The sequence below is a fragment of the Salvelinus namaycush genome, chromosome 17, assembly GCF_016432855.1.
Source record: "Salvelinus namaycush isolate Seneca chromosome 17, SaNama_1.0, whole genome shotgun sequence".
Taxonomy (NCBI): Eukaryota; Metazoa; Chordata; class Actinopteri; order Salmoniformes; family Salmonidae; genus Salvelinus; species Salvelinus namaycush.
This window is the reverse complement of record NC_052323.1, coordinates 3,564,363-3,591,901: the sequence shown is the minus strand read 5'-3', so window position 1 is coordinate 3,591,901 and position 27,539 is coordinate 3,564,363. Positions and strand designations below refer to the sequence as shown.

The following is a 27,539-nucleotide window of genomic DNA, read 5'->3' as shown; positions in this document are numbered from 1 at the left end:
GGTCCCAGTTTCAAATTCTGGTGCCCCCTAAAATCAAGTGCTTTCTAAGTGTATCTTGACGGTTGGAGTATCTTTTTTAGATTATGTTACTCAATCTAAAATGTCCCTCATTAGATGTTTTTCTCTCAGTCTAACAGTACCAAACAGAGTGGTAGTGTGCTCTCTTGAGATCCAGAGTGTCAGGTAATTTTTTTTCATCCACTTGAAATCAAATACATTACTTGTGTGTTTTCCAAGAGGGAGAGTTTTGAAGAGGCAAAAAAACTTCCATCTAAAATGGCCCTTGTTAGACAGTTTTTTCCCTTTACACAGTTTCTGACAGAGGGGGTATAGCTCAGTGGTAGAGCATTTGACTGCAGATCAAGAGGTCCCAGGTAAATCCTGTGCCCCCTTAAGTCAAGTACTATCTAATTGTATCTGAGAGTTGGAGTGCTCATTTTCAGGAGTTGTTACTCAATTAAAATGTCCTCATTTGATGTTTTTCTCTCAGTCAGACAGTTCCAAACAAAGGTGGAAGTGCGATAGACTTCAGATCAAAAGGACTCAGGTTCAAATCCTTTAGTGAACTTGAAATCAAATCTTTTTTAATGTGTGCTTCAAAGAGAGAGTGTTCTTTATTAGGTTGTGTAGATCTCCATTAAAATGGCCCTTGTTAGACAATTTTTGGACATTTTGCCATTAGCGTGGGAAAAGCTCAGTGGTAGAGAATTTGACTGCAGATCAAGCGGTCCCAGTTTCAAATTCTGGTGCCCCCTTAAAATCAAGTGCTTTCTAAGTGTATCTTGACGGTTGGAGTATTCTTTTTTCAGGATTTGTTACTCAATCTAAAATGTCCCTCATTTGATGTTTTTTCTCTCAGTCTAACAGTACCAAACAGAGTGGGTAGTCTGCTGCTCTTGAGATCCAGAGGTGTCAGGTAATTTTTTTTCTATCCACTTGAAATCAAATACATTACTGGTGTGTTTTCCAAGAGGGAGAGTTTTTGAAGAGGCAAAATAACCTCCATCTAAAATGGCCCTTGTTAGACAGTTTTTGCCTCTTATACATTTTCTGACAGAGGGGGTATAGCTCAGTGGTAGAGCATTTGACTGCAGATCAAGAGGACTCAGGTTCAAATCCTGGTGCCCCCTAAGTCAAGTACATCTAATTGTATTTGAGAGTTGGAGTGTCATTTTCAGGAGTTGTACTCAATCTAAAATGTCCCTCATTTGATGTTTTTTCTCTCAGTCTAACAGTACCAAACAGAGTGGTAGTCTGCTGCTCTTGAGATCCAGAGGTGTCAGGTAAAAAATTTTCTATCCACTTGAATCAAATACATTACTGTGTGTTTTCCAAGAGGGAGAGTTTTTGAAGAGGCAAAATAACTCTCCATCTAAAATGGCCCTGTGTAGACAGTTTCCCTCTTACACAGTTTCTGACAGAGGGGGTATAGCTCATTGTAGAGCATTTGACTGCAGATCAAGAGGTCCCAGGTTCAAAAACTGGTGCCCCCTTAGTCAAGTACTATTAATTGTATCTTGAGAGTTGAGTGCTCATTTTCAGGAGTTGTTACTCAATCTAAAATGTCCCTCATTTGATGTTTTTTCTCTCAGTCAGACAGTTCAAACAAAGGTGGAAGTGCGATAGACTTAGATCAAGAGGGCTCAGGTTCAAAACCTTTAGTGAACTTGAAATCAAATACTTTTTTAATGTGTGCTTTCAAAGAGAGAGTGTCTTATTAGGTTATGTAGATCTCCATCTTAAATGTCCCTTATTAGACAATTTTTGGACATTTTTCATTAGCGTGGGAAAAGCTCAGTGGTAGAGAATTTGACTGCAGATCAAGGGTCCCAGTTTCAAATTCTGGTGCCCCCTTAAAATCAAGTGCTTTCTAAGTGTATCTTGACGGTTGGGGTATTCTTTTAGATTATGTTACTCAATCTAAAATGTCCCTCATTTGATGTTTTTTCTCTCAGTCTAACAGTACCAAACAGAGTGGGTAGTCTGCTGCTCTTGAGATCCAGAGGTGTCAGGTAATTTTCTATCCACTTGAATCAAATACATTACTGGTGTGTTTTCCAAGAGGGAGAGTTTGAAGAGGCAAAATAACCTCCATCTAAAATGGCCCTTGTTAGACAGTTTTTCCCTCTTACACAGTTTCTGACAGAGGGGTATAGCTCATGGTAGAGCATTGACTGCAGATCAAGAGGTCCCAGGTTCAAATCTGGTGCCCCTTGATGTCAAGTACTATCTATTGTATCTTGAGAGTGGGTGTCATTTTCAGGAGTTGTTACTCAATCTAAAATGTCCCTCATTGATGTTTTTTTCTCTCAGTCAGACAGTTCAAACAAAGGTGGAAGTGCGATAGACTTCAGATCAGGGGACTCAGGTTCAAATCCTTTAGTGAACTTGAAATCAAATACTTTTTTAATGTGTGCTTTCAAAGAGAGAGTGTTCTTTATAGGTTATGTAGATCTCCATCTTAAATGTCCCTTATTAGACAATTTTTGGACATTTTTCCATTAGCGTGGAAAAGCTCAGTGGTAAGAATTTGACTGCAGATCAAGCGGTCCCAGTTTCAAATTCTGGTGCCCCTTAAAATCAAGTGCTTTTAAGTGTATCTTGACGGTTGGAGTATTCTTTTTTAGATTATGTTACTCAATCTAAAATTTCCCTCATTTAGATGTTTTTTCTCTCAGTCTAACAGTACCAAACAGAGTGGTAGTGTGCTCTCTTGAGATCCAGAGTGTCAGGTAATTTTTTTTCTATCCACTTGAAATCAAATACATTACTGTGTGTTTTCCAAGAGGGAGAGTTTTTGAAGAGGCAAAATAACTCTCCATCTAAAATGGCCCTTGTTAGACAATTTTTCCCTTTACACAGTTTTGACAGAGGGGGTATAGCTCAGTGGTAGAGCATTTGATGCAGATCAAGAGGTCCAGGTTCAATCTGGTGCCCCCTTAAAGTCAAGTACTATCTAATTGTATCTTGAGAGTTGGAGTGCTCATTTTCAGGAGTTGTTACTCAATCTAAAATGTCCCTCATTTGATGTTTTTCTCTCAGTCAGACAGTTCCAAACAAAGGTGGAAGTGCGATAGACTTCAGATCAAAAGGACTCAGGTTCAAATCCTTTAGTGAACTTGAAATCAAATTCTTTTTAATGTGTGCTTTCAAAGAGAGAGTGTTCTTTATTAGGTTATGTAGATCTCCATCTTAAATGTCCCTTATTAGACAATTTTTGGACATTTTTCCATTAGCGTGGGAAAAGCTCAGTGGTAGAGAATTTGACTGCAGATCAAGCGGTCCCAGTTTCAAATTCTGGTGCCCCCTTAAAATCAAGTGCTTTCTAAGTGTATCTTGACGGTTGGAGTATTCTTTTAGATAATGTTTGGAAGTGCAATAGACTGCAGATCAAGAGGTCCCAGATTCAAATTCTGGTGCCCCGTTAACTTCTTTGATATAGGGGGCAGCATTTTCACTTTTGGATGAATTGCGTGCCCATAGTGAATCTGCCTCCTACTCTCTCCCAGATGCTAATATATGCATATTATTATTGCTTTTGGATAGAAAACACTCTGAAGTTTCTAAAACTGTTTGAATGATGTCTGTGAGTATAACAGAACTCATATGGCAGGCAAAAACCTGAGAAAAAATCCAAACAGGAAGTGAACATTCTGAGAGTGGTCATTGTTAAAGTCTTCGCCTATTCAATTCCCTGTAATATATGGATCTGTTTGCACTTCATACGCCTTCCACTAGATGTGAACAGTCAGTAGAACATGGAATGAAGCTGGGACCGGATGGGAGGGGAATGAGAGAAGTTAAAATCAAGTGCTTTCTAAGTGTATCTTGACGGTTGGTGTAATCTTTTTTAGATTATGTTACTCAATCTAAAATGTCCGTCATTAGATGGTTTTTCTCTCAGTCAAATAGTTCCAAACAGAGTGGGTAGTGTTTTACTCTTGAGATCCAGAGGTGTCAGGTTAAATTTTTTCGGTCCACTTGAAATCAAATGCATTACTGGTGTGTTTTCCAAGAGGGAGAGTTCTTGATTAGACAAAATAACTCTCCATCTAAAATGGCCCTTGTTAGACAGTTTTTTCCTCTTATAGAGTTTCTGACATAGGGGGTATAGCTCAGTGGTAGAGCATTTGACTGCAGATCAAGAGGTCCCAGGTTCAAATCCTAGTGCCCCCTTGAAGACATGTACTTTCTAAGTCTATCTTTAAAGATGGAGTGCTATTTTTCAGGAGTTGTTACTCAGTCTAAAATGTCCCTCATTAGATCTTTTTTCTCTCAGTCAGACAGACAGTTCCAAACGAAGTTGGAAGTGCAATAGACTGCAGATCAAGAGGTCCCAGATTCAAATTCTGGTGCCCCGTTAACTTCTTTGATATAGGGGGCAGCATTTTCACTTTTGGATGAAATGCGTGCCCATAGTGAACTGCCTCCTACTCTGTCCCAGATGCTAATATATGCATATTATTATTACTTTTGGATAGAAAACACTCTGAAGTTTCTAAAACTGGTTGAATGATGTCTGTGAGTATAACAGAACTCATATGGCAGGCAAAAACCTGAGAAAAAATCCAAACAGGAAGTGAACATTCTGAGAGTGGTCATTGTTAAAGTCTTCGCCTATTCAATTCCCTGTAATATATGGATCTGTTTGCACTTCATACGCCTTCCACTAGATGTGAACAGTCAGTAGAACATGGAATGAAGCTGGGACCGGATGGGAGGGGAATGAGAGAAGTTAAAATCAAGTGCTTTCTAAGTGTATCTTGACGGTTGGTGTAATCTTTTTTAGATTATGTTACTCAATCTAAAATGTCCGTCATTAGATGGTTTTTCTCTCAGTCAAATAGTTCCAAACAGAGTGGGTAGTGTTTTACTCTTGAGATCCAGAGGTGTCAGGTTAAATTTTTTCGGTCCACTTGAAATCAAATGCATTACTGGTGTGTTTTCCAAGAGGGAGAGTTCTTGATTAGACAAAATAACTCTCCATCTAAAATGGCCCTTGTTAGACAGTTTTTTCCTCTTATAGAGTTTCTGACATAGGGGGTATAGCTCAGTGGTAGAGCATTTGACTGCAGATCAAGAGGTCCCAGGTTCAAATCCTAGTGCCCCCTTGAAGACATGTACTTTCTAAGTCTATCTTTAAAGATGGAGTGCTATTTTTCAGGAGTTGTTACTCAGTCTAAAATGTCCCTCATTAGATCTTTTTTCTCTCAGACAGACAGTTCCAAACGAAGTTGGAAGTGCAATAGACTGCAGATCAAGAGGTCCCAGATTCAAATTCTGGTGCCCCGTTAACTTCTTTGATATAGGGGGCAGCATTTTCACTTTTGGATGAATTGCGTGCCCATAGTGATCTGCCTCCTACTCTCTCCCAGATGCTAATATATGCATATTATTATTGCTTTTGGATAGAAAACACTCTGAAGTTTCTAAAACTGGTTGAATGATGTCTGTGAGTATAACAGAACTCATATGGCAGGCAAAAACCTGAGAAAAAATCCAAACAGGAAGTGAAAATTCTGAGAGTGGTCATTGTTAAAGTCTTCGCCTATTCAATTCCCTGTAATATATGGATCTGTTTGCACTTCATACGCCTTCCACTAGATGTGAACAGTCAGTAGAACATGGAATGAAGCTGGGACCGGATGGGAGGGGAATGAGAGAAGTTAAAATCAAGTGCTTTCTAAGTGTATCTTGACGGTTGGTGTAATCTTTTTTAGATTATGTTACTCAATCTAAAATGTCCGTCATTAGATGGTTTTTCTCTCAGTCAAAGAGTTCCAAACAGAGTGGGTAGTGTTTTACTCTTGAGATCCAGAGGTGTCAGGTTAAATTTTTTCGGTCCACTTGAAATCAAATGCATTACTGGTGTGTTTTCCAAGAGGGAGAGTTCTTGATTAGACAAAATAACTCTCCATCTAAAATGGCCCTTGTTAGACAGTTTTTTCCTCTTATAGAGTTTCTGACATAGGGGGTATAGCTCAGTGGTAGAGCATTTGACTGCAGATCAAGAGGTCCCAGGTTCAAATCCTAGTGCCCCCTTGAAGACATGTACTTTCTAAGTCTATCTTTAAAGATGGAGTGCTATTTTTCAGGAGTTGTTACTCAGTCTAAAATGTCCCTCATTAGATCTTTTTTCTCTCAGACAGACAGTTCCAAACGAAGTTGGAAGTGCAATAGACTGCAGATCAAGAGGTCCCAGATTCAAATTCTGGTGCCCCGTTAACTTCTTTGATATAGGGGGCAGCATTTTCACTTTTGGATGAAATGCGTGCCCATAGTGAACTGCCTCCTACTCTGTCCCAGATGCTAATATATGCATATTATTATTACTTTTGGATAGAAAACACTCTGAAGTTTCTAAAACTGGTTGAATGATGTCTGTGAGTATAACAGAACTCATATGGCAGGCAAAAACCTGAGGAAAAATCCAAACAGGAAGTGAACATTCTGAGAGTGGTCATTGTTAAAGTCTTCGCCTATTCAATTCCCTGTAATATATGGATCTGTTTGCACTTCATACGCCTTCCACTAGATGTGAACAGTCAGTAGAACATGGAATGAAGCTGGGACCGGATGGGAGGGGAATGAGAGAAGTTAAAATCAAGTGCTTTCTAAGTGTATCTTGACGGTTGGTGTAATCTTTTTTAGATTATGTTACTCAATCTAAAATGTCCGTCATTAGATGGTTTTTCTCTCAGTCAAATAGTTCCAAACAGAGTGGGTAGTGTTTTACTCTTGAGATCCAGAGGTGTCAGGTTAAATTTTTTCGGTCCACTTGAAATCAAATGCATTACTGGTGTGTTTTCCAAGAGGGAGAGTTCTTGATTAGACAAAATAACTCTCCATCTAAAATGGCCCTTGTTAGACAGTTTTTTCCTCTTATAGAGTTTCTGACATAGGGGGTATAGCTCAGTGGTAGAGCATTTGACTGCAGATCAAGAGGTCCCAGGTTCAAATCCTAGTGCCCCCTTGAAGACATGTACTTTCTAAGTCTATCTTTAAAGATGGAGTGCTATTTTTCAGGAGTTGTTACTCAGTCTAAAATGTCCCTCATTAGATCTTTTTTCTCTCAGACAGACAGTTCCAAACGAAGTTGGAAGTGCAATAGACTGCAGATCAAGAGGTCCCAGATTCAAATTCTGGTGCCCCGTTAACTTCTTTGATATAGGGGGCAGCATTTTCACTTTTGGATGAATTGCGTGCCCATAGTGATCTGCCTCCTACTCTCTCCCAGATGCTAATATATGCATATTATTATTACTTTTGGATAGAAAACACTCTGAAGTTTCTAAAACTGTTTGAATGATGTCTGTGAGTATAACAGAACTCATATGGCAGGCAAAAACCTGAGAAAAAATCCAAACAGGAAGTGAACATTCTGAGAGTGGTCATTGTTAAAGTCTTCGCCTATTCAATTCCCTGTAATATATGGATCTGTTTGCACTTCATACGCCTTCCACTAGATGTGAACAGTCAGTAGAACATGGAATGAAGCTGGGACCGGATGGGAGGGGAATGAGAGAAGTTAAAATCAAGTGCTTTCTAAGTGTATCTTGACGGTTGGTGTAATCTTTTTTAGATTATGTTACTCAATCTAAAATGTCCGTCATTAGATGGTTTTTCTCTCAGTCAAATAGTTCCAAACAGAGTGGGTAGTGTTTTACTCTTGAGATCCAGAGGTGTCAGGTTAAATTTTTTCGGTCCACTTGAAGTCAAATGCATTACTGGTGTGTTTTCCAAGAGGGAGAGTTCTTGATTAGACAAAATAACTCTCCATCTAAAATGACCCTTGTTAGACAGTTTTTTCCTCTTATAGAATTTCTGAAATAGCGGGTATAGCTCAGTGGTAGAGCATTTGACTGCAGATCAAGAGATCCCAGGTTCAAATCCTAGTGCCCCCTTGAAGACATGTACTTTCTAAGTCTATCTTTAAAGATGGAGTGCTATTTTTCAGGAGTTGTTACTCAGTCTAAAATGTCCCTCATTAGATCTTTTTTCTCTCAGTCAGACAGTTCCAAACGAAGTTGGAAGTGCAATAGACTGCAGATCAAGAGGTCCCAGATTCAAATTCTGGTGCCCCGTTAACTTCTTTGATATAGGGGGCAGCATTTTCACTTTTGGATGAAATGCGTGCCCATAGTGAACTGCCTCCTACTCTGTCCCAGATGCTAATATATGCATATTATTATTACTTTTGGATAGAAAACACTCTGAAGTTTCTAAAACTGGTTGAATGATGTCTGTGAGTATAACAGAACTCATATGGCAGGCAAAAACCTGAGAAAAAATCCAAACAGGAAGTGAACATTCTGAGAGTGGTCATTGTTAAAGTCTTCGCCTATTCAATTCCCTGTAATATATGGATCTGTTTGCACTTCATACGCCTTCCACTAGATGTGAACAGTCAGTAGAACATGGAATGAAGCTGGGACCGGATGGGAGGGGAATGAGAGAAGTTAAAATCAAGTGCTTTCTAAGTGTATCTTGACGGTTGGTGTAATCTTTTTTAGATTATGTTACTCAATCTAAAATGTCCGTCATTAGATGGTTTTTCTCTCAGTCAAATAGTTCCAAACAGAGTGGGTAGTGTTTTACTCTTGAGATCCAGAGGTGTCAGGTTAAATTTTTTCGGTCCACTTGAAATCAAATGCATTACTGGTGTGTTTTCCAAGAGGGAGAGTTCTTGATTAGACAAAATAACTCTCCATCTAAAATGGCCCTTGTTAGACAGTTTTTTCCTCTTATAGAGTTTCTGACATAGGGGGTATAGCTCAGTGGTAGAGCATTTGACTGCAGATCAAGAGGTCCCAGGTTCAAATCCTAGTGCCCCCTTGAAGACATGTACTTTCTAAGTCTATCTTTAAAGATGGAGTGCTATTTTTCAGGAGTTGTTACTCAGTCTAAAATGTCCCTCATTAGATCTTTTTTCTCTCAGTCAGACAGTTCCAAACGAAGTTGGAAGTGCAATAGACTGCAGATCAAGAGGTCCCAGATTCAAATTCTGGTGCCCCGTTAACTTCTTTGATATAGGGGGCAGCATTTTCACTTTTGGATGAAATGCGTGCCCATAGTGAACTGCCTCCTACTCTGTCCCAGATGCTAATATATGCATAGTATTATTACTTTTGGATAGAAAACACTCTGAAGTTTCTAAAACTGTTTGAATGATGTCTGTGAGTATAACAGAACTCATATGGCAGGCAAAAACCTGAGGAAAAATCCAAACAGGAAGTGAACATTCTGAGAGTGGTCGTTGTTAAAGTCTTCGCCTATTCAATTCCCTGTAATATATGGATCTGTTTGCACTTCATACGCCTTCCACTAGATGTGAACAGTCAGTAGAACATGGAATGAAGCTGGGACCGGATGGGAGGGGAATGAGAGAAGTTAAAATCAAGTGCTTTCTAAGTGTATCTTGACGGTTGGAGTAATCTTTTTTAGATTATGTTACTCAATCTAAAATGTCCCTCATTAGAACTTTTTTCTCTCAGTCAGACAGTTCCAAACAGAGTGGGTAGTGTTTTACTCTTGAGATCCAGAGGTGTCAGGTTAAATTTTTTAGATCCACTTGAAATCAAATGCATTACTGGTGTGTTTTCCAAGAGGGAGAGTTCTTGATTAGGCAATGTAACTCTCCATCTAAAATGGCCCTTGTTAGACAGTTTTTTCCTCTTATAGAGGTTCTGACATTGGGGGTATTGCTCAGTGGTAGAGCATTTGACTGCAGATCAAGAGGTCCCAGGTTCAAATCCTAGTGCCCCCTTGAAGACATGTACTTTCTAAGTCTATCTTTAAAGATGGAGTGCTATTTTTCAGGAGTTGTTACTCAGTCTAAAATGTCCCTCATTAGATCTTTTTTCTCTCAGACAGACAGTTCCAAACGAAGTTGGAAGTGCAATAGACTGCAGATCAAGAGGTCCCAGATTCAAATTCTGGTGCCCCGTTAACCTCTTTGATATAGGGGGCAGCATTTTCACTTTTGGATGAATTGCGTGCCCATAGTGATCTGCCTCCTACTCTCTCCCAGATGCTAATATATGCATATTATTATTGCTTTTGGATAGAAAACACTCTGAAGTTTCTAAAACTGTTTGAATGATGTCTGTGAGTATAACAGAACTCATATGGCAGGCAAAAACCTGAGAAAAAATCCAAACAGGAATTGAAAATTCTGAGAGTGGTCATTGTTAACTTCTCTAGGGTACGTGAGACGGTAGCGTCCCACCTCTTCAACAGCCAGTGAAACTGCTGGGCGCCAAATTCAAATACAGAAGTACTTATTATTAAAATTCATAAAACAAAATATTTTTCATAGCTTTAAAGATTAACTTCTTGTGAATCCAACCACGGTGTCAGATTAAAAAAATGCTTTACGGCGAAAGCATACCTTACGATTATTTGAGAACATAGCCCAGCAGACAAATCATTACGAACAGTAACCAGCCAAGTAGAAGAGTTACACAAGTCAGAAATAGAGATAAAATGAATCTCTTACCTTTGATGATCTTCATATGGTTGCATTCAGCAGACATTCATTTACTCAATAAATGTTCCTTTTGTTTGATAAAGTCTCTTTATATCCAAAAACCTCCGTTTTGTTCGCGCGTTTTCTTCAGTAATCCACAGGCTCAAACGCAGTCAAAACAGGCAGACAAAAAATCCAAATTGTATCCGTTAAGTTGATAGAAACATGTCAAACGATGTTTCTATTCAACCCTCAGGTTGTTTTTAGCCTAAATAATCGATAATATTTCAACCGGACAATAACGTCGTCAATATAAAAGGTAAACAAGAAAGGCACTCTCTCGGTCGCGCACATGAAAAAGCTCTGTGACACTTTAGGATCCACTCATTCAGACTGCTCTTACTTCCTAATTTTTCAGAATACAAGCCTGAAACAATTTCTAAAGACTGTTGACATCTAGTGGAAGGCATAGGAACTGCAATTTGAGTCCTAAGTCAATGGATACTGTAATGGCATTGAATAAAAAACTACAAAACCCAAAAAAACTTTTTACAGTTATGGAAACTTTAGAGTGTTTTCTATCCAAATCTACCAGTTATATGCATATAATATATTCTGGGCCTGAGATTCAGGCAGTTTAATTTGGTCATGCTTTTCATCCAAAATTCCGAATGCTGCCCCCTACCCTAGAGAAGTTAATGTGACAAATAATATTGTATTAAATCAATTAACTGTGTTTAATTATTACGTGATTCAATTAATCATGTAATAATTAACTCATTAGCAATATTGGGGCACCGTGGGAAAAGTTTGGTTAATGAGTTACCATTTCCCGAATTAACTGAAGAATATATCAGAATATATCGTTATTATACCAGTCATCCATTAATCATTATTACCTCATATTAGTCTCATTCTGAACGTCATAATATTCTATAAATGTGCACGAACCCTAGTCTACATGATGACTCAGCTTACACAAATTGGCTTAATTATTTATTTACCTAAATAATCACACTGAAATACATAAACACACACAGTATAGGTTGAATTGATTACTAACATAATGCAATACAAAGTCCCCCGATATGACGGCTTGTCACACAATGGAAGGGGGGGGGGGTAAGATAAAGAGACCGGGAGAGACAAAGAGAGTGGGGCTGGTACATACATGTTGAAGCTATGCTAATGAAAAATGAATACTTGGCACATGAACGACCACTCATTCGAAAAGAAATGCAACACATATAATTATGCTTGTATGTCTTTGTCATCTCTCTGAAACCACTCGGCCGTCTATGGCGAGTAGTTTGATGTAAGTCTCTGGTTGTCCACTAGGGGTCACAATGTCCTTAGCTGTAGTAGGCTTCTTTGTCTCTGAGTGTTCGTTAGACTGGGTACATCAGACATACCGCACAGTGTTGATAGGGAAATGTTAATCTTTTCTCTTCAGGTCGAGTTTCCTAGACTGCATTACATGCAGATCTGCAGGCGGTGCATGTCTTAGTCTAGTCTTCTTCTTCTCTGTTGAAAGTTTCAGAGTTTTTTGTGACATTCAGCTCACGCAGTCGGTCACGCTTGTCTGTATTTAAATTGCAACAATTTCAACGTATTCAGCTCGCGCTGCACGTATACTGGTCTTGTAGTTTTTAACCATTTCAACAGCATGGATACTTAATTGTATTTCCTGGTTGAATAGACCAACATAACCTTGGTTTTCTTGGTGTTCAAAACAAGTTTGTTACGGCAAATCCACTCCCTAATATTTACCAGATCTACTTGTAGAGCTTGCTGTACCTGTTGATTGTGATGCTGTATAAATTGTAGTATCATCTGCAAATATAGTATCTTGAGTTTTAGATAAGGCATAAGGAAGGTTGTTGGTATATAATAAGTCAAGAAGTGGCCCAAGGCAGCTGCCCTGCGGTATTCCACAGTTTATTAACTTCTCTAGGGTATGTGGGACGGTAGCGTCTCACCTCGTCAACAGCCAGTGAAACTGCAGGGCGCCAAATTCAAAACAACAGAAATCCCATAATTTAAATTCCTCAAACATACAAGTATTTTACACCATTTTAAAGATACACTTGTTGTAAATCCAGCCAAAGTATCCGATTTCAAAAAGGTTTTAGGACAAAAGCACACCAAACGATTATGTTAGGTCAAAGCCAAGTCACAGAAAAAGACAGCCATTTTTCCAGCCAAAGAGAAGAGTAACAAAAAATCAGAAATAGAGATAAAATGAATCACTAACCTTTGATGATCTTCATCAGATGACACTCATAGGACTTCATGTTACACAATACATGTATGTTTTGTTCGGTAAAGTTCATATTTATATACAAAATTCGGAGTTTACATTTGCGCGTTACGTTCAGTAGCTCCAAAACATCCTTTGATTTTGCAGAGAGCCACATCAATTTCCAGAAATACTCATAATAAACATTGCTAAAAGATACTACTGTTATGCATGGAATTTTAGATGCACTTCTCCTTAATGCAACCGCTGTGTCAGATTTCAAAAAAGCTTTACGGAAAAAGCAAACCATGCAATAATCTGAGGTCGCCGCTCAGAGCCCAATCAAGACACAAATATATCCGCCATATTTTGCAGTCAACAGAAGTCAGAAATAACATTATAAACATTCACTTACCTTTGATGATCTTCATCAAAATGCACTCCCAGGAATCCCAGTTCCACAATAAATGTTTGTTTTGTTCGATAATGTCCATCATTTATGTCCAAATTCCTCCTTGTTGTTCTAGCGTTCAGTACACTTTCCAAACTCACGACGCGCGGGCAAGTCCAGCGGAAAGAACGGACGAAAAGTTAAAAAAGTTATATTACAGTCCGTAAAAACATGACACACAAAGTATTAAATCAATCTTTAGGATGTTTTTAACATAATTCTTCAATAATGTTCCAACCGGAGAATTCCATTGTCTTCAGAAGTGCGATGGAACAGAGCTCTCTCTCACATGAACGCGCATGTTCAGGTCATGGTAGACCTTACTCAATCCACTCTCATTCGGCCCCACTTCACAGTAGAAGCATCAGACAAGGTTCTAAAGACTGTTGACATCTAGTCGAAGCCTTAGGAAGTACAACATTACCAATATCCCACTGTATCTTCAATAGGAGCTGAGTTGAAAATCGACCAACCTCAGATTTCCCACTTCCTGGTTGGATTTTTTCTCAGGTTTCTGCCTGCCATATGAGTTATGTTATACGCACAGACATCATTCAAACAGTTTTAGAAACTTCAGAGTGTTTTCTATCCAAATCTACTAATAATATGCATATTCTAGCTTTTATGGCTTTGTAGCAGGCCGTTTACTCTGGTCATGCTTTTCATTCAGACGTGAAAATACTGCCCCCTACCCCAAAAAAGTTAATCTGACCAAAGAATCTTCTTTCTCATGGTCTGAGTGTCCTTTAGGTGCCTTTTGGCAAACTCCAAGCGGGCTTTAATGTGCCTTTTACTGAGGAGTGGCTTCCGTCTGGCTACTCTACCATAAAGGCCTGATTGGTGGAGTACTGCAGAGATGGTTGTCCTTCTGGAAGTTTCTTCCATTTCCATAGAAGTTTTCTAGTGCAGTGGGTTCTTGGTCACCTCCCTGACCAAGGCCCTTCTCCCCCGATTGATTAGTTTGGCCGGGTGGCCAGCTCTAGGAAGAGTCTTGGTGGTTCCAAACTTCTTCCATTTAACCTTTCAGTAATACCCATCCCAGATCCGGGAGCATCCTCATCAAAAAAGCTGACTAGCATAGCCTAGCCTAGCCTAACCGGACAGGGATATCATATAATATAATTTTCATGAAAACATAAGTCCAATACAGCAAATTAAAGATAAACATCTTGTGAATCCAGCCATCATTTCCGATTTTTTAAATGTTTTACAGCGAAAACACAATATGTATTTCTATTAGCTAACCACAATAGCCAAAGACTCAACCGCATATTTTCACCATGTTTCTACCGCATAGGTAGCTATCACAAAACCGACCAAATAGAGATATAATTAGTCACTAACCATGAAACAACTTCATCAGATGACAGTCTTATAACATGTTATACAATAAATATATGTTTTGTTCGAAAATGTGCACATTTGAGGTATAAATCATAGTTTTACATTGCAGCTACCATCAAAACTAGCACCAAAGCAGCCAGAATAATTACAGAGAGCAACGTGAAATACATAAATACTCATCATAAAACATTTATGAAAAATACATGGTGTACAGCAAATGAAAGATAAACATCTTGTGAATCCAGCCAATATTTCCGATTTTTTAAGTGTTTTACAGCGAAAACACAATATAGCATTATATTAGCTTACCACAATAGCCAAACACACAACCGCATTTATTCACCGCATAGATAGCATTCGCAAAAACCAGCAAAAGATATAAAATTAATCACTAACCTTGAACAACTTCATCAGATGACAGTCTTATAACATCAGGTTATACAATACACTTATGTTTTGTTCGAAAATGTGCATATTTAGAGCTGCAAACCGTGGTTATACATTGTGAAAATGTAGCAACATTTCCCCAGAATGTCAGGAGCTATTTTGGACACTCACCTAATCTGACCAAAGAACTCATCATAAACTTTACTAAAAAATACTTGTTCTATGGCAAATGAAAGATACACTGGTTCTTAATGCAACCGGCGTGTTAGATTTTTAAAAATAACTTTACCATAACAAACAGCTTGCGTTATTGCGAGACAGCGCCCGCCAAAACGGCGGAGAATAGAAATAACATTTTCCACAGAAATACGAAATAACATCATAAATTGTTCTTACTTTTGCTGAGCTTCCATCAGAATCTTGTACAGGGAGTCCTATTTCCAGAATAAATCGTTGTTTGGTTTTAGAATGTCCTTTTCTCCTGTCGAATTCGCGCCACAATGCTAGCCAAGCTTGATGACGTTCCCAGTTTCTCTCGACGCAAAGAACGGAAAACTCCAAAAGTCCCAATAAACGTTGAATAATAACAATGTTATTATCACATGTATGAAATAAAATCAGAGCCGGAAATATTAGCCGTGTATACCGAAAGCTTATCAGAAGACAATATGGAGGTGGAAGTTTTAAGTTCCTCGGTGTACACATCACGGACAAACTGAATTGGTCCACCCACACAGACAGCGTTGTGAAGAAGGCGCAGCAGCGCCTCTTCAACCTCAGGAGGCTGAAGAAATTCGGCTTGTCACCAAAAGCACTCACAAACTTCTACAGATGCACAATCGAGAGCATCCTGTCGGGCTGTATCACCGCCTGGTACGGCAACTGCTCCGCCCACAACCGTAAGGCTCTCCAGAGGGTAGTGAGGTCTGCACAACGCATCACCAGGGGAAAACTACCCGCTCTCCAGGACACCTACACCACCCGATGTCACAGGAAGGCCATAAAGATCATCAAGGACAACAACCACCCAAGCCACTGCCTGTTCACCCCGCTATCATCCAGAAGGCGAGGTCAGTACAGGTGCATCAAAGCAGAGACCGAGAGACTGAAAAACAGCTTCTATCTCAAGGCCATCAGACTGTTAAACAGCCACCACTAACATTTAGTGGCCGCTGCCAACATACTGACTCAACTCCAGCCACTTTAATAATGGGAATTGATGGAAATTATGTAAAAATGTACCACTAGCCACTTTAAACAATGCCACTTAATATAATGTTTACATACCCTACATTACTCATCTCATATGTATATGTATATACTGTACTCTATATCATCTACTGCATCTTGCCATCTTTATGTAATACATGTATCACTAGCCACTTTAAACTATGCCACTTTATGTTTACATACCCTACATTACTCATCTCATATGTATATACTGTACTCTATACCATCTACTGCATCTTGCCTATGCCGTTCTGTACCATCACTCATTCATATATCTTTATGTACATATTCTTTATACCTTTACACTTGTGTGTATAAGGTAGTAGTTGTGGAATTGTTAGGTTAGATTACTTGTTGGTTATTACTGCATTGTCGGAACTAGAAGCACAAGCATTTCGCTACACTCGCATTAATATCTGCTAACCATGTGTGTATGTGACAAATAACATTTGATTTGATTTGATTTGAGGTGCTTCGCGCGCCTAGGTAGAGAAAGGAAATTCCTGACCTGCCACTCCAAAAGCTCTTGTTCGACCTCAGATCAAGCTAGACACCCCATTCCACCTTCCACTGCCTGTTGACATCTAGTGGAAGGCGTATGAAGTGCATGCATTTCGATAAATATAAGCCAGTTGAATAGGCAGGCCCTGGAACAGAGCCTCGTTTTCAGATTTTTCACTTCCTGTATGGAAGTTTGCTGCAAAATGAGTTCTGTTTTACTCACAGATATAATTCAAACAGTTTTAGAAACTTGCGAGTGTTTTCTATCCAATAGTAATAATAATATGCATATTGTATGATCTAGAATAGAGTACGAGGCAGTTTAATTTGGGCACGATTTTTTCCAAAGTGAAAATAGCGCCCCCCTATTGACAAGAAGAATGATTGAGGCCACTGTGTTAAAGGGGACCTTCAATGCTGCAGACATTTTTTGGTACCCTTCCACAGATCTATGCCTCGTCACAATCCTGTCTCGGAGCTCTACAGATAATTCCTTCAACCTCATGGCTTGGTTTTTGCTCTGACATGCACTGTCAACTGTGGGACCTTATATAGACAGGTGTGTGCCTTTCCAAATAATGTCCAATCAATTGAATTTACCACAGGTGGACTCCAATCAAGTTGTAGAAACATCTCAAAGATGATCAATGGAAACAGGATGCACCTGAGGTCAATTTCGAGTCTCATAGCGAAGGGTCTGAATATGTCTGTAAATAAGGTAAAAATCTGTATTTGCATTGTCATTATGGGGTATTGTGTGTAGTTTGCTGAGGATTTAAAAAAAATCCACTTCAGAATAAGCCTGTAACATAACCAAATGTGTAAAAAGTCAAAGGGTCTGAATACTTTCAGAAGGCACTGTATATTACAGAAGATCGGATCAATGCACGTGTCCGAATGGTGACCTAACTTAGTTGATGATCTAGTAGTATCATAAAGCATTTGTTTCAAACCACAGTTCTCGGCATATCTCATTAAATTAGTTATATTTCAATTATTATTATCCTTCCCATTTATATTAAAATCACTCAAGATAAAAACATCTCTGTTACTATCTGTGGCCTGGTCAAACCCAGTGCACAAGTATTCGAGATAGGACACCTTAGAGCTAGGAAGTCTATACACACATCCTACCAATATGGGTGCCTGGTGAGGCAGATGTACTTGAGCCCATAGTGCCTCTATTTGACATACAGGTAATCACTCCTCTTAAAAGGTATATGATTCTGAATGTACAGTGCTACACCCCCACCATTGCTATTCCTGTCCCTTCTAAGTAGACCATATAAATGAATGTTAATTTGCCCATCATTAACTGTTGCATCCAAATGCATTTCAGTCAAAGCTAAAATATGAATATTATATATGTTGACCAAGTTAGGAAGGATACATACATTAACTTGAACTATATGCAGCCCTTTCCATGTCAAGTGAAAATCAATAGAGCATGTCTTTTTTATAGTTGAAGTTGTCATGATACACTACAACACACAAACTCAGACTTGAACATTGGATTAAAATAGCCAGGTAGTTACTCTAGAGTCCTGATACAGTTGAGAATGGATGTAAAGTTTATCCATCACCATGGAGACTCGTTGATTCAGGCAACACTTTTCTTTCATGATGGGATACCGTTTTTTTCTCCTTTCATTGATCTCCATGGGGAAGTGATCATTCATTCCAAAATCAGTGTTTCTGAGTTCTCTGCCCCTGCTCTTGACCATTTCATTTTGCTTAAAAAGTTCAAAACATGCAATAATAGCCCATGACCTATTCCCAGAGGCCTTACCCATTCTATGGACTCTGGAGAAGGTGACATTACGCACGACATCAGTGGGCAGTTTCAGTTGAGTTGACATAAAGTCTCGGACAGTGTCCTCACAGCTTCTGCTGTTGTCATTTTCCAGTATCCCTGAAAAGATTGTCTCGCATTGATTAACACTGTACATCAAGCAAGTTTTCTTTAAGTTGTTTGTTCTACCTTTGCACCACCTCCACCTTGCCATGAATAGAGTCTACAGTACCTTATAGCTCCGTGTTCTCTTTCCTTAGATCAGCAATCTGACATTGGCGGAATTCTAGTGTGGCACATAATGCATTGACGTCCTCTCGTAGTATATCCAATATATAAAGTTTGGCAAGCCTTTCATTCATGGATTTCAACAAGTCAACATCCATATCCGTAAACCTCTCCCCACTCTCCACCCACACCCTCTTGTTGCTTGGGGATGGTTTGGTACCATCGTTGATACCGCTTGGCCAACTTGGCTATGGTTTGTTTTGTTGATTGGGTTTGTTGTCCTTAACAGTGCTTGAATCCTCCGAAACCAGTGACATGTTTCATTGAGCTCTTAACTATCTCTCGTTAATGAATCGTTCGAGCTCCTCAATGGATTCTGAATCATCCAGCGTGTTTGCAGGCAGAGTAAAACAAAAATAACAAAACAGTGGATGTATCTTTCTGAACATATACAGGCCGTCGGTAGATACACCCAATACAAAAATAAAATTAAACGATTGTGTACTCACTCCTGCCTGTTATATTGAAATATGTGCCGCAAACAATTAACCGAATCGTACACTCATTGGTGGCACACAAGACATGCAACCGGAGTTCACTTCATAGTCCCCAGGTCCAGAACAGACGCTGGGAAATTAACAGTATTAAATAGAGCCATGACTACATGGCACTCTTTGCCACCCCAAGTAACTCAAGCTAGCAATACAATCAGATTTAAAAAATACCGTACGGCACGACGGTGACTGTGAAGACACACACAGGCATTTTTATGTATTTTATATTGTATTTTGCATTGTATTATGTATGTATTACAGCTGAAGTCGGAAGTTTGCATAAACCTTAGCCAAATACATTTCAACTCAGTTTTTCACAATTCCTGACATTTAATCCAAGTAAAGATTCACTGTCTTAGGTCAGTTAGGATCGCCATTTATATTTAAGAATGTGAAATCTCAGAGTAATAGTAGAGAGAATAATTTATTTAATATTTTATTTCTTTCATCACGTTCCCAGTGGGTCAGAAGTTTACATACACTCAATTAGTATTTGGTAGCATTGCCTTTAAATTGTTTAACTTATGTCAAACGTTTCGGGTAGCCTTCCACAAGCTTACCACAATAAATTGGGTGAATTCTGGCCCATTCCTCCTGACAGAGCTGGTGTAACTGAGTCAGGTTTGTAGGCCTCCTTGCTCGCACATGCTTTTTCAGTTCTGCCCTCAAATTCCCTATAGGATTGAGGTCAGGGCTTTGTGATGGCCACTCCAATAGCTTGACAACGGTGTCCTTAAGCCATTTTGCCACAACTTTGGAAGTATGCTTGGGGTCATTGTCCATTTAGAAGACTCATTTGTGACCAAGCTTTAACTTCCTGACTGATGTCTTGAAATGTTGCTTCAATATATCCACATAATTGTTCATCCTCGTGATGCCATCTATTTTGTGAAGTGCACCAGTCCCTCCTGCAGCAAAGCACCCCCACAACATGTTGCGGCCACCCCCGTGCTTCACGGTTGGGATGGTGTTCTTCGGCTTGCAAGCCTCCCCCTTTTTCCTCCAAACATAATGATGGTCATTATGGCCAAACAGTTCCATTTTTGTTTCATCAGACCAGAGGATATTTCTCCAAAAAGTATGATCTTTGTCCCCATGTGCATTTGGACTGTCTTCTCCAGTCAATTAGCACGGAAAGCTAGCAAAGTGGCGCGAAGCTCTCCTTCCTGAACAAACGCAGACAAAGCAACACGCCTAACGTCCCGAAAAAATTTCAATAATCTAATAAAACTATATTGAAAAAACATACTTTACGATGATATTGTCACATGTATCAAATAAAATCAAAGCCGGAGATATTAGTCGTCTATAACGACAGCTTTACAGAAGGCAATACCAGGTCCCTTCTCGCGCATTCCAGAAAACAGGAAATTGGGGTCACGTCATGCCAAGAGCTTTTATTCGACCTCAGATCATGTTATACACTCCATTTCTTCTCTCACTGCCTGTTGACATCTAGTGGAAGGCGTATGAAGTGCATGTATACTAATAAATATCAAGCACATTTATAGGCAGGCCCTAGAACAGAGCATCGATTTCAGATTTTCCACTTCCTGTCAGGAAGTTTGCTGCAAAATGAGTTCTGTTTTACTCACAGATATAATTCAAACGGTTTTAGAAACTAGAGAGTGTTTTCTATCCAATAGTAATAATAATATGCATATTGTACGAGCAAGAATTGAGTACGAGGCCATTTGAAATGGGCACCTTTTATCCAGGCTACTCAATACTGCCCCTGCAGCCCAAAGAGGTTAAAGAAAGTATTCAAATAAATATGGATACATACCACGCTGCGATTTGGTCCTCCTCTCCTTCAACCAACGACGAGAGTTGTTACAGAATCACCCACCAAAACCGGACCAAGCAGCGTGGTAACGGGCAGCAGCAGCAGAAGCAGCGATGTAAGGAGGAATGGACATGGGAAGACGTTTTGGACGGCAAGGGTTGCTACACATGGGAAGAGATCCTGGCTGGAAAGGATCGCCTCCCATGGGAACAGGTGGAGGCAGCTAGGAGAGCAGAGGCAGCCGGAGAGAGGAGCCAGCGATGTGAGGAGGCAGCACGGCAGCGCGACAGGTACGAGAGGCATCCCCAGAATTCTTTTGGGGGGGGGGATAAAGGGGAGTGTGGCTAAGCCAGGTAGCAGACCTGAGCTCACTCCTCGTGCTTATTATAAGCAGCGCGTTACTGGTCAGGCATCGTGTTATGCGGTTAAGCGCACGGTGTCGCCAGTACGTGCCCATAGCCCGGTGCGCTATAGGGCAGCCCCCCGAAAGTGTCATGCGAGTGTGGGCATCCAGCCAGGGCGTATTGTGCCTGCTCAGCGTGTCTGGTCTCCGGTACGCTGTTTCGGTCCAGGGTATCCTGCGCCGGCTCTGCGCGCTGTGTCTCCGGGGCGCTGGGAGGGTGCAGTGCGTCCTATGCCTGCGCTCCGCTCGTACCGGGCAAATGTGGGAGTGGAGCCTAAGGGAGAGGTGCGCGTAGTAGGCACTAGATCTCCAGTGCTCACCCACAGCCCGGTTCAACCTGTGCCTGCACTCTGGAGGGTCCGGGCTAGAGTAGTAGTCCAGCCTGGGGGAGTGGTGCCAAGGCTGCGCACCAGAGCTACAGTGCTCCCCCACAGCCCGGTCCTTCAGGTGCCTCCTCCTAACACAAAGCCTCCTGTAGGTCTCCCCAACCTGGTGGGTCCTGTGGCAGCCCCACGCACCAGGCTGTCTCTCCGTCTCCTCCCTACAGGTGTGCCCGTCTGCCCAGCGCCGTCTGAGCTGCCTGTCTGCCCAGCGTCGCCTGCACTGCCCGTCTGCCCAGCGCCGTCTGAGCTGTCCGTCTGCCCAGCGCCGCCTGCGCTGTCCGTCTGCCCAGCGCCGCCTGCGCTGCCCGTCTTCCCAGCGCCGTCTGAGCTGCCTGTCTGCCCAGCGCCGCCTGCGCTGCCCGTCTGCCCAGCGCCGTCTGAACTGCCCGTCTGCCCAGCGCCGTCTGAGCTGCCTGTCTGCCCAGCGCCATCTGAGCTGCCCGTCTGTCCTGAGCCTTCAAAGCCACCCGTCTGTCCTGAGCCTTCAAAGCCGCCAGTCTGTCCTGAGCCTTCAGAGCCGTCCGTCAGTCAGGAGCCGCTAGAGCCGTCCGTCAGTCAGGAGCCGCTAGAGCCGTCCGTCAGTCAGGAGCCGCTAGAGCCGTCCGTCAGTCAGGAGCCGCCAGAGCCGCCCGCCAGACAGGAGCTGCCAGAGCCGCCCGCCAGCCAGGAGCTGCCAGAGCCGCCCGCCAGCCAGGAGCTGCCAGAGCCGTCAGTCAGCCAGGACCGGCCAGAGTCGTCAGTCAGCCGGGACCGGCCAGAGTCGTCAGTCAGCCAGGACCGGCCAGAGTCGTCAGTCAGCCAGGACCGGCCAGAGCCGTCAGTCAGCCATGACCTGCCAGAGCCGTCCATCGGTCCGGAGCCGCCCCTCAGTCCGGAGCTGCCCCTCAGTCCGGAGCTGCCTCTCAGTCCGGAGCTGCCCATCAGTCCGGAGCTGCCCCTCAGTCCGGAGCTGCCCCTCAGTCCGGTGCTGCCCCTCAGTCCGGTGCTGCCCCTCAGTCCGGTGCTGCCCCTCAGTCCGGTGCTGCCCCTCAGTCCGGTGCTGCCCCTCAGTCCGGTGCTGCCCCTCCGTCCAGAGGCGCCCATCAGTCCAGTGGGGTTAATTTGGAGGGTCGCCGTTAAGAGGAGGCCACGGAAGCGGGGATTAACTATGGTGGGGTGGGGACCACGTCCAGCGCCAGAGCCGCCACTGTGGACAGATGCCCACCCAGACCCTCCCTTATAGGTTCAGGTTTTGCGGCCGGAGTCCGCACCTTGGGGGGGGGGGGGGTACTGTCACGTTCCTGACCTTATTTCCTTTGTTTAGTCTTTGTTTAGTTGGTCAGGACGTGAGCTGGGTGGGCATTCTATGTTTTGTGTTTCTATGTTGGGTTTATTGTTTGGCCTAGTATGGTTCTCAATCAGAGGCAGGTGTTTGTCATTGTCTCTGATTGGGAACCATATTAAGGTAGGCTGTTTTCACTGTTTGTTTGTGGGTGATTGTTCCTGTTCGTGCGTTATTTGTGTTTTATTATATTCTCAATTTCAGGACTGTAGCGTCGTTGGGTTTCGTTTTGTTTATTGTTTTGTTCGTCTTAAAGAAAGTATTCAAATAAATATGGATACATACCACGCTGCGATTTAGTCCTCCTCTCCTTCAACCAACGACGAGAGTCGTTACATCATGGGAACGTTGCAAAAACATTTATATAATTATAGATCACCTTTTTTTACTATTGCCGAGCCAATCAAGGCCCTGATTGGTGAACCACTGATCCATTCATATCTCTTTGTCTGTTAGCAAGGTAATGGATACTCTCACACACAGCGCTTTTAAGATAGTGTTTTCAAGTAAAGACAGTAAAACCAGTAGGAATTCAGCAAATAAATGTATTTAATTTAGGAAATCTGTTCCCAAGGACTCCCCAAAATAAATGTAATCAAGGTATGACAGTATTATTATTGTCAAATACAATCTCTTTTTAGGATTAGTTGTGGTCAATTTGAAGTCCACAAATCCTAATTATGTTCATAATTATAATTATGATTATCATAATTATGCCCCCGACCATCTACTCCGAAAAAATATTGTCCCGAAGCTGAATCTGGTTGCCTACACCTGAAGTATATCATTAATTTAAAAGTTCAAAAGTGCATGTACAACTGCAGATTGCCCTTTTCAAATCAGAATCAAATCAAATGTTATTGGTCACATACACATGGTTAGCAGATGTTATTGCGAGTGTTGCGAAATGCTTACGCTTCTAGATCCGACAGTGCAGCATGTATCTAACATTTTATTGTGATTTCTCTGATTTGTCCCAAGTGATTCTGTTGCAATCTGTCTGTTTTTCCACATTAAAACTTGGAGATGGAACTCTGTGTTGTGTATTGTTTTGGTATAACTGGCATTATCATTGCTTAAATGGCAAATGTGAGAAAGTACAGACATGCTACTGTAAATATACACATTTTGTTATATTCTGAGAATACGGCAACCATGTTCTAGGTATGTTTCTATCAGAAGCAACACTACAACCTGGTCCATGTTTTGAGCAACAACTTAGGAATGTTAAAGATAGAAATGCAATGACGAGAGCTGATGTGATTCCTAATCAGAGACACATGTTTTTTCTACATGGTATATGTGACGTGGATTTCAAAAAGATAAATACATCTTTGAGATGCTCAGCTATCTAGAATTCTACTGATTCCCATCTTTCAATGAGGAACTCATTTTAATCAGATCAAATAAATGTGTTGGCATTGACATACAGTATATTGCTAAGAATGTGAGAGTAGGTGACTCCCCTAGTGGGCCTTGAACACTAGTCACCAGCACCAATGACGAACACCCTAACCACTGTCCCAAAAAGGGATGTCTCTATGGCATGTGTTTATTGGGCTAGTATAGTTAGGCCCTGTCCAGCATTAGACAACTATACAGAAAGACCTTAAATTGTTGAAATAAGTCAATCAAATCTGATATAGCGCAAATGAACAGCAAACCTGGTTTCAAAAAACAAATTAAGCAACACGTCACGGCACAACGCCTCTCCCCCCATGTGGCCTAATTGTTGTGTTTTTGTACTGAGATGTACTGTATGTGTAACTGATAGATGCACACACACACACACACACAACGTTAATGTTTTCAAATGTATGTAAATTGTAAAGTATTTTGTCTATAACATTTTTTTCGCTATGTGCCGGACCCCAGTAACACTAGCTGCCGGACGCCAGTAAGACTAGCTACCGTATATTGGGGATTGGAAGTGATGCAGACAGTTACATTGATGTAAGCTACAATATTAAGCTGATAATACACCTTACATTTAAAAAACAAAAACATTTTATTGTCCTATTTGGAACAAATAAATATATATATATATTTTTTTAAATACTAGCTGTCGCCATTGACGTCTGCTAATTGGGATCCTAATAACTCAAAAAATCTAAAATCAGTAATGAGATAATAGTCCAAATTAATTTACAACTGACACAGACATCGAGGAGTAGCAGGAAGACCAATAAACGGTGATTTGATTTGACATACAGTACCAGTCAAAAGTTTGGACACACCTACTCATTCAAGGGTTTTTCTTTATTTTTACTATTTTCTACATTGTAGAAGACATCAAAGGTATCAACACTATGAAATATCGCATATGGAATCATTTAGTAAACAAAAAAGTGTTAAACAAATCAAAATATATTTTATATTTGAGATTATTGAAAGTAGCCACCCTTTGCCTTGATGACAGCTTTGCACACTCTTGGCATTCTCTCAAACAGCTTCATGAGGAAGTCACCTGAAATGAATTTCAATTAACAGGTGTGCCTTGTTAAAAGTGAATTTTTGTAATGTTACGCTCCTCAACATTCCTCTAATGTCTGAGGGTCAAGTTTTCCATCAGTTAGGGGAACATTCTATCTATGTTAGCAAAAACCTTTCCGAGAACCTTTTTAGCATGTTTTGGTGTTAAAGATAGGAGAAAATTCCCTTAAAGTCAAACAGAACCTATGTTTAATGTGGTTACTATGTTCTCAGAATATACACCATTAATGTTCTAGACACGTTTTAGAACATTAACCTTTTTTGGTTACTACATGATTCCACGTGTTATTTAATAGTTTTGATTATTATTATTCTACAATATAAAAAATAGTCAAAATAAAGAAAAACCCTTCAATGAGTAGGTGTGTCCAAACTTTTGACTGGTACTGTATATGTATTCAATACAACGTCTATAGTGCTGAAGCATAGAAACATTTTTTTTTGCCTAAAGCGTGGTCATGCTGCTGCTCTCCCTCAGTATAAGCTAAAGCCATTTCCCCATGGGCATCATCGGCACATTGAGAATCTTCATCGTTGTTTTTTTATTCCATCCACTTATTTTCTTTCAGCTGCTGCGAGATAGGGTGACTTGCATTTCAATTATAGATTGGTATCACATTCAACTCGTTCTTTTCTCTAATCCCTTTTCCCTTGACAAAGGTCAAAGCCTGCTCCATCTTTTTCAGTCTGACTATCTTTAAATTCATACTTTATGAGGCCTCTGCTTTTCATTCTGATCCTTCACCTCTATTATATTCATTAGTAACATGGACTGAACGTACACATATATGATCATTCTGACAATTTGTAACAGCATTACATCTCTATATTTGTGTTCTTTATTCCTGTATTGGAGGCCTATTATCTCCAATTTCCATTGTCATATCTCTTTCTGTCAACAATTACCCTTATCTAATGTCATTACCCTGATACATTATTTATGTAAAACCATGCACTTCATCCCAAATGTCAAACAGAATGTTGAATCGGGAATTGCATTACAATTATCTGCTTTTCATTTTTGAGTTTACTATCTGCTTGACATGAAAAATCTGTTGTACAGTACATATTCAGCTGAGCTTTCAAACCTTCGTATAAAGATTTCAACATAATTGCACCTTTCATCCTTAGCGCACAGCTAGATGTACTGTAATTTGCCTCCATTTCTTGGATGTGCACCCAATGAAGCGTTATCGGGTGTACTATATAATATTTTTTTCAACGCTTGATTAGATAATATATGTCTACCATAGCTGTTGGTCTGCTTTCTCACGTCTCACTTTTTTTTATGTGGTGTCCATTCAACGTGGTGTTAGTGCAATTCATATTATTCTGTGACAGATTATATGTGACAGAGTATATGATATGTTACAGAGTGCATGATATGTTACATTATAAATGGAATAGCATTCGAACAATATCATACGAATGGGAGGACGTATAGAATCATACGTCTTACCCGGTCGTACAATAGTATACGAATTGGATGAAGTAATTTATCATACATCTCGGAGGACGTATAGTATTTCATGATTTTATGTGAGACCAGGTTGCTTATTGCGCCATAACAACAATTAGAATCAAGGGAAGAATTTATGTTGGCGGTTAGAGGAACTAATGACAAAGGTTAGAAGTAAAACAACAAAGGCTAGGTGAATAATGTTAATGGCGCCGGAGGAGATGACTGCCATTTTACGGGTTCCTAACCAATTGTGCTATTGTGTGTTATTTTTCGCATTATTTGTAACTTATTTTGTACATAATGTTTCTGCCACCGTCTCTTATGACCGAAAAGAGCTTCTGGATATCAGGACAACTATTACTCACCTCCTACTGGCGAAGATTCTTTAACAAATCGGACGCAAAGAATTTACTTCAGACACCGGACAAGGCCCAAATCCCTGTCATTCGCATGAAGAAGAGATGGAGATATCGGGGGCGTAGGCCAGGTTTCCTTGT

General features: G+C 40.6%; 8 non-coding genes across 8 annotated transcripts; all 8 read left to right on the top strand.

Moving 5' to 3' along the window:
- The first annotated feature begins 1,058 nt into the window (after positions 1 to 1,058).
- Positions 1,059 to 1,130, top strand: trnac-gca. The gene has a single exon. It is a non-coding gene; the product is annotated as a tRNA-Cys (tRNA).
- Positions 1,131 to 4,104: 2,974 nt separating this feature from the next.
- trnac-gca lies at positions 4,105 to 4,176 on the top strand. Its single transcript has one exon. It is a non-coding gene; the product is annotated as a tRNA-Cys (tRNA).
- Positions 4,177 to 5,039: 863 nt separating this feature from the next.
- trnac-gca lies at positions 5,040 to 5,111 on the top strand. Its single transcript has one exon. It is a non-coding gene; the product is annotated as a tRNA-Cys (tRNA).
- Positions 5,112 to 5,970: 859 nt separating this feature from the next.
- trnac-gca lies at positions 5,971 to 6,042 on the top strand. Its single transcript has one exon. It is a non-coding gene; the product is annotated as a tRNA-Cys (tRNA).
- Positions 6,043 to 6,901: 859 nt separating this feature from the next.
- trnac-gca lies at positions 6,902 to 6,973 on the top strand. The gene has a single exon. It is a non-coding gene; the product is annotated as a tRNA-Cys (tRNA).
- Positions 6,974 to 7,832: 859 nt separating this feature from the next.
- On the top strand, positions 7,833 to 7,904 carry trnac-gca. The gene has a single exon. It is a non-coding gene; the product is annotated as a tRNA-Cys (tRNA).
- An 859-nt stretch (positions 7,905 to 8,763) lies between these two features.
- On the top strand, positions 8,764 to 8,835 carry trnac-gca. The gene has a single exon. It is a non-coding gene; the product is annotated as a tRNA-Cys (tRNA).
- Positions 8,836 to 9,694: 859 nt separating this feature from the next.
- trnac-gca lies at positions 9,695 to 9,766 on the top strand. The gene has a single exon. It is a non-coding gene; the product is annotated as a tRNA-Cys (tRNA).
- Positions 9,767 to 27,539: the final 17,773 nt, after the last annotated feature.